Raw genomic sequence first — 7,914 nt, 5'->3', positions numbered from 1 at the left:
GGAGAATACCATATTTCTCAAGTAGTTCTTTGAACAACTTATTCTGAGAGTAGGAACCTCCATCACTTACAAAATCATTCGGGGAACTAAAATCTGGAGAAAATATTCTTTTTCAAGAATGTGGTGATACTCTTACATGAATTGTTGGGTAGCACAACTTCTTCCACCCATTTCGATACATAATCAACTTCAAAAAGAATATACTTTATCCTTTATGAACTCAAAATGCCCCATACATCAGATTCTTTTGAAGCTCTTGCCTCTTTGAAATACCATCTTCTTTTTTGGCAATGATCACGAGATTTCGCAAAGTCATGAACATCTTGTGGAATGGTAGGTAACTAGTATCCACTCTACACGATCTTTTGTGTAGTCCGAATACTAGTACGGTGTCCACTAACAGTCAATAAATGATACGTCTTAAGAATACTCAGCATGTAGACCTGAAGCAGATAGAGACGAATAATCCCATAAGACAACTATGATACAAGTAAGGCTTGTCCCAAAGAACTTCTTCACATAATGTATAAACTTCTTACTTTGAATAAAAAAAATCTGACGGTACCAAAATGCTTGCTATGTAATTCGAAAAGTCTATAAACCAAGTAATAAGATCATCAGAAGTAGCAAATACCTGTTCATTTGGAAAAACATCATTAATTTAAGCCTTATCACCAAGTTTGATGAAAGCTTCATCCTCCAATCTACACAACTGATCAGCAACATGATTCTCTGTCCCCTTTATATCTTTCACCACAAAACAAAAAATATGCAACAATAACACCCATCTAATGAATAGCGGATTTACATCCTTCTTAGCTATGATGTACCTTAATGTCGATAGGTCAGTATGTACTATGACCTTAGTACCAAGTAAATAATTAAAATTGAAATTTCTCGAATGTAAACACCACTACAAAAAGGTTTTACTCGGTTACGGGGTATTCTTCAGGGTTAAGTTTAAAGCCTTCATTGCATAGTAAATAGGATAAAGTATATTCTCAAGTCCTTGCCAATACTACACCATGCGCTAAAACACTTGCATCACACATTGCCTCAAATGGTCTCCCCTAATCTAGTTTAGTAATGATTGGATCAGAGACTAGCTTCTTCTTCAACTCTTCAAATACTATTAGACAAGCATCATAAAAGTAAAACTCATACTCCTTTTTTAAGTAGTTTGCACAATATATGTGCAATTTTTTAATGATCTTATATGAACCTACTAGAGAATACCACATGATCAAGAGAACTTCTCACACTTTTAGCAGAGATAAGTGGGAGAAGCTTTTATATTGCCTCAACTTTAGCTCTTTCCACCTCAACAACTTTTTCCGATATCCGATGCCCCAACACGATTCTCTCTTGACCATAAAATGGAACTTATCCGAATTTAGCACCAAGGAACAATCTTCACACCCTTTCAATACCTCGGCCAAATTATCCAAACACCAATAAAACGAGTTACCTACCACTAAGAAATCATCCATGAACACCTCAATAGTTTTATCCACCATATCAGAGAAAATAGAAATCATAAAATGCTAGAAGGTCATTGGATCATTTGACAACCCAAATGGCATGCTTTTGAAGGGAAGGTCCCATAGGGGCAAGCGAAGGTGATCTTCTCTTGGTCTTCTAGTGTGATGGATATTTGATTGTAGATTGAAGAACTATCAAGAAAGCAACACAAACCCTTTACCACAACTCTATCCTATATATTGTCCATTAAATATATAGGAAAGTATTCATTCTCTGTCAAAGACTTCAAGTTCTAGTAGTCTATGTAAACAATTCATCTGGTCAACGGCCGCATCGGGACAAACTCATTATTCTCATAAGGCACCACATTAATACCACCCTTTTTTGGAACACACGAACCAACATTCACCCTATTATTGTATATAGCAGGATAGATAACTCCAACATCCAACAATTTGAATGTTCTCCTCCTTAACTACCTCTTATATAGGTGCATTTAATCTTTTCTAGTTCTCAATATTATGCTTGTGATCCGGCATGAGTTTGATTTTTTGAGAAAACATACTGGGAGGGATCCTTATAGTATATGTGATAGTCCACCCAATAGCTCACTTGAACCTCTTCAACATCGATACCAAACACTCTAGTAGTCGCCCATTAAGATCTGCCGAAATAATGACCGTCCGAGTCTCAAAATTACTTGTGAATACATAACTCAAATGTTGGGTTATATCCTTGAGATCTAATTTTTATGCCTCTTCAAAAAACTTTTTTGTGGGATGATAATCACAATTCTTCATATCTAACTCCAACTTCATTTGATTCAATTGGTATTCAAACCTATCAAGTGCGTCAACAAACACATCATACTTCTCAATGCAATAACTCTCAAAGTTCAACCTCTGCTAATGCATCAACACCCATTCTAACTTATATTTGCACCACAGATCAATTCTCCACTCTATGTCTTATAGCAGGTACTGATTGGAGCTCACCACTCTGCTTTATAGTTCTACCAATATTAAAGGTCATTTTTTCATTGTTGAGACTAACTTCATCTTCCTTTTTTCAACATAAACCAAAGCACGTCCTGTGTTAAGGAATGGTATCCCAATAATTATGGGACCCTGAAAGTCAACCTCACAATAAAGAATAACAATATCTGCCAGAAAAATAAATGATTCCACTTTCACTAGAAAATCATCGAGTTGACCAATGGTCCTCTTTACAGTTCAATCGTCCATAAGAAACTACATCATAGTTGGTTTAGGGTTTCACAATCCCAACTTTTTATATATGGACAATCGCATGAGATTCCTGCTAGCACGAAGATCACACAAAGCCTTAGAAATATGTTGTAACCCAGTGGTATATGGGATAGTAAAGCACCAGAATCCTCTTTTTTCTACACTTGGGCCTTCTAGAAGTAGCACTACAATGTTGTAAATTATAATAATCTTCGAAAGTCATAAATATCTTCTTTGTCACCATGTACTCATAAACTTAACATACCTAGACATTTGCTCCAAAACTTCTATAAATGGAATACTAATGGAAATCTGTTACAACATAATGACAATCCTTCGATATTTTCCTTCTTCGATCTTCTTTACCAACCTCTATTGGAAGTAAGGTGGGGTTGTTGGTATGGGAACAACTTTCCCAGTTAACACAATCTCTTTTTCTATTGCATTCTCGGACTCTTCCCTCATCTCAATCATAACATCATTTCACTAATCTCTAGTTCCACCCAGATGACATAGGTGGATCAATGGTTTTCTTACCCCATCAAGTAGTAACTGTCATATAATGATCGTCATTATTTTGATTCTTGATAGTGTTCCTTGCACAGTGCTAGGTACGTGTGGGTTAAGTATGATGGAAAACTTCATTATCTTTTACTCAAGATGCTTTATTTACTCTTTGTAGTCATTCTTAGTCTTCTTCACATTGTCATTGGTTGCATCAAACATTCTGATCATCTTCCGCATCATATCCTCAATATGAAACATATTACCTCTTTTTACATTCTTTAATACCAAAACCACAGTTTTGTCCTCATCTACCCCAGCTCCTTACAGATATAATTTGTAAAATTGTTAGTTGTGGCTTTGACTGCAAATGTGTTTCTCCTTGTACCAAACTTTATTGTTCTCGAAGCTTTGTTGTTCCAGGAGATCTTCTCAATTTTATCAACAAATTTTTGAAAAGTGCATTTACCATACGAACACCCAACAATCGTATCATGAATTGCCTTACTATTTTCATCATTCCCTAGGTAGAAATATGCTTTTAGTGACTCATCTTTAATGTAAAGATTTAGAACACATATAATAAAAGCGGTGAACAGATAGCAAGAACTATTGAAAAACTCTCCATGTAGCGCAACGAAGTTGTTTAGCTTAATATTTTTTTTCAGCTTCTTGGACACTTGGACGAATTTTTCTAAGAACGCATCTGCAAATTACTCCAATGTGTAGATTGAGTTGTAAGAGAGATCATTAAACCAAACACCTATATTATCGTTGAATGATATAGGGAATACTCACAGCTAGATAATATCCATCTCCTAGTCCGGTCGACCTACACATCTTTTTCAAACAACCTTGAACTTGCCTATGTGAGCATGAGAGTTATCCGACGCCAAACCTGCAAATAAGCTTCTCATATTGAGCATCTCCATCAAGCTACTATTCGCCACATTGGTGTGACCCAATTGTAGAGGGGGTAGGACAAAAAATTTATCTGAATTAGAAATATTAAAGTTTACCATGTAGTCGTTATGATATCGTGGCTGCTGCATCGTAAATGTATCTCTCAATCGATTATCAACTGGATACTGATTATTTTTATTAATAGCCATTGGAGGTTGCAATCCAACACCACACATTATTCTCCTCCGATAGTGTTGACTGTTGCTCCCTTGTTATTTATCCTTCGTAGTTTTCGTTATAGCTCTAAATCGTCGGAGTAAGTGGTTCTCCTTAACTCCGTGAATATGGAATGCAGTAGAGTTGAAACCTAAGAGAGACAAAAACAAAGCAAAAGTAAAATTTGGAAATCTTTGACTAAAGTTAAATAATGTAATTAAACTTAATCTAAAAGCTGAATTCTATGGCTGTGGTACAAAAATTTGATACACTCAAATTACGCCTCCTTAAAGAAGAATTAATGATCATTATCAAGTAAAGAACCTAACTTATAGCGAATAAGTGTTCCCTACAAGCTCATAACTCGATAATATTAGTAAGATCAACACATTCCTAGTGTATTACATGAAAAATCTAAAGTTATGTATATTTAGATCCTTTGTCAGGCATCTAAAGAATTTCACCCTACACCTTTTTGGCCTATGTGACACTAACTTCTTGCCCAAGCCAAGTACTGAAACTTAATTAAGCTATCTTATTGATAGTGAGACATGGACGAAAGGGGTAGAAAATTATTTAGAAAATAAGTTGGGGGGGTGGGGTTGGTAAGATGTAGCATCTCACTATTTGAAATTACTAGGAAGAAGCTAATAATTGGAAATTTTTTGTCCAACTTCAAATGCAACTAACTCCTATGTCCGGATGATATAGGTGTTCTTTCATATATGGTTTAAAATATTTTTGAATAACCTTTCCAATGCAAACAAGTTTGAGCAATTTCAAGTTTTTATGAGTAAGTTATGCCCTTTGGAAGTTTTTGTTCGAATAACGAAGTTTCCAATACAAATTTTAAAAGGATAGTGTGTTCTTTTCCTTGTAATTGTATATTAATTCATTTTTAGTAATTACTTTGTTCTAATCTGAACGTATTTATTTTAAGCTTTTAAAAAACAGACTTAGGGTTTTGGTGAAAGAACGAAGAGAAAAGAGAAGAGGACAAGCAAGATTCACCAAGAACGGTGGATTTTGGTTGTGGATTTTTCAAATGTATTTGTCCTAAAAGGTATGTAAGTCATTCATAACATTGGTTTCGTTCACCCATGCAACAAATAAGTTCAGCGAAATTCATCATAAAAGTGTTTGGAAGTTGATGTTCTTGACATGTATTCTTGTATTTGAAAATTATAGTTGAATTTCGCTGAATTCAGGAGTTTCTGAAATCTTTACGTTGAGTTTAGAGTTTTTTTGAGTTAGCTTCTTGGGTATATATGGTGGGTATCGGAATCTAAAACGAATTTGAGAACAATAGTTGAGTTTAGGCGAACAAGGGCTGGAAAACAGAGAGGAAAGAAAGTTAGAGAAGGAATTGTTACCTGGTCCGCGTTGTGGACCTATCCCCTCTGTCAATAAAAACTAGTTCTGTATCAAAGACAGGATGCGGACTCCTCTGTCTAAAAATTTAATTTAACGATTAAATATTTAAATTCAACTCCACGTCATAGACTTATTCAAACACGTTGATTTCGTGGCCTTTCTAATGTTTTACTATGTAAAAACATTCCTAAACATCATAACATCATTCCTATCACAAATCATATTACTTGAATCCATAATTCAATTCAGGGAGAGTTAAGTAAAGTTTAGAAGTTAAATAGAAATTTAAGAGAAGTTTATAAAGTTTTCAAAAGTCTTTCACAAACCGTTATACTTTGTTTTAATACTTAAGTTCCAAATTAAGTAAAGAGTAAAGTATTGAAGTAAAATTCTTCAAAGAACTATATGGGAACTACGTAGTCCAAAGAAGTTAAAATATTTTCATATTTGAGAAAAAAAGGCAACATCGATTCTAAGAGAACTTTTAAGCTAAGTTTTGAGTACTTATATAACCCAAAGAAAAAATATTTTGTTTACAAATATCACATCCGGGGAGAATCACCTTCTGGACATAACTAGCATCGTCGTCCTCTTTGAGAATTAAGACTAGCCATCTTAGCTTAAATCATTACATTCATAGATAAAACTGTGGAAAAATTTTATAACTTTTTTAAATCAATCTTTAGGTTTACATAGGCCTCTCACATACACATTATAGTAATATTGAGTATACATAGACGCTTCGTATAGGAAGATTACATAGTCTTTTACTTTTATTGCAAAAAGATATATAAGATATAACATAGTCTTAAAATCAAATGTCTCATCTCATATACATCTAAAATTAGAGTAGAGCAATTGGGCGTATCCTTACATCAATGTAATAAAGTCACAAATAGTCTATACAATGTTTGATACATAAGTGAAAAGGGAAGAACTAGAAGTCTTATAACTAGAAAAACATCATAAGTTTGACAACGGCATTGACCTCGGAAAATTGAGGACCTACCCATCTTGGATGAGTGAGAATTCTATGTCTTCCTTCAAAGTTGTTTCAAAATACCTACTACGATCGGAGCCTAAAATGTTTGTGAAAAAGGTAGAAAATGGGGTTAGTCCACCACTTGTACAATGTATTAGACCATATGCACACACATTATAAAATCCATGCTAGAAAAGGGTACATTTCAATGAAGTATGCAATTTACTTTGACTTGCCTTATGCAGGTTCAAGAAGACCATAATAATCAATAAGACATTCATTAAGTCAAGAGCATGTACATAACAAAAACAACATTACCAAATATAGCCAAGCCAACATGCTTATCACATAATTGAACACATAGTAAAGACAACTCTATCGTCAAATTATAATAGCAAGTTGCATTGATCAGAATTAATTACAACTTAACCAAAGCAAGACAATCACCCATGAACACCTAGTAAGTCCACTAGTTCAATTACAAAGCAAAACCACATAACCTACTCAATAAAGTAAAGTCAAGAAGAACCATAACCAATGTCAAAACTTCATATAACATATCATTTAAGAGTAGATATCATCATACATTATAAATAGAGACCAAACACATGCTCATAAGTTAATCTAATCATTTTATAGTATTATAAATGTGAAAGATCATCATATACATAACATGTACAGTTATAAGATATACATATATAAAAAAAACCTTCTAAATCTTCCTTGAAAGTAAACTAGTGCAATCTATAGGTAGAGTCGCATACCGCTATCTAAGCTAAGTCACACACCTTAAGTCATACTAGTTAGTTATACTTCATTACTTCATTTTTTGTCTAGGGAACACTTGCCTTAACCGACATACACCACAATAGTTAAATGTTGAATCCACAATTGTAAAACCTTAATCAGATGAAAGGTGGTCTACCAGCCAAAGAAAAACAAAACATAAACATATTTTTCTAGGTGGATCCACTAGATAGTCTTTCTATGGGGGCAAATAATTAAAGAAACTAGGAGATATGTATGAAGTCTATACATGCCATTTGGCAATTGTAGTCTGATCTCATGAGAATCCACAGGGTAAGTACCCCTCGTAGGGGAGTTAACATTTTATGTGGAACTATAGTGTGAATCTTCATCTACGGGAAGTCAACACATCCCGTTGTCAAGTACTCTCGGTTCTAAGCTAACCTTCCTTTTTAAAAG

The sequence above is a fragment of the Solanum lycopersicum genome, chromosome 3 (genome assembly GCF_036512215.1).
Source record: "Solanum lycopersicum chromosome 3, SLM_r2.1".
Classification (NCBI taxonomy): Eukaryota; Viridiplantae; Streptophyta; class Magnoliopsida; order Solanales; family Solanaceae; genus Solanum; species Solanum lycopersicum.
Note: the sequence above shows the minus strand (reverse complement) of the source record.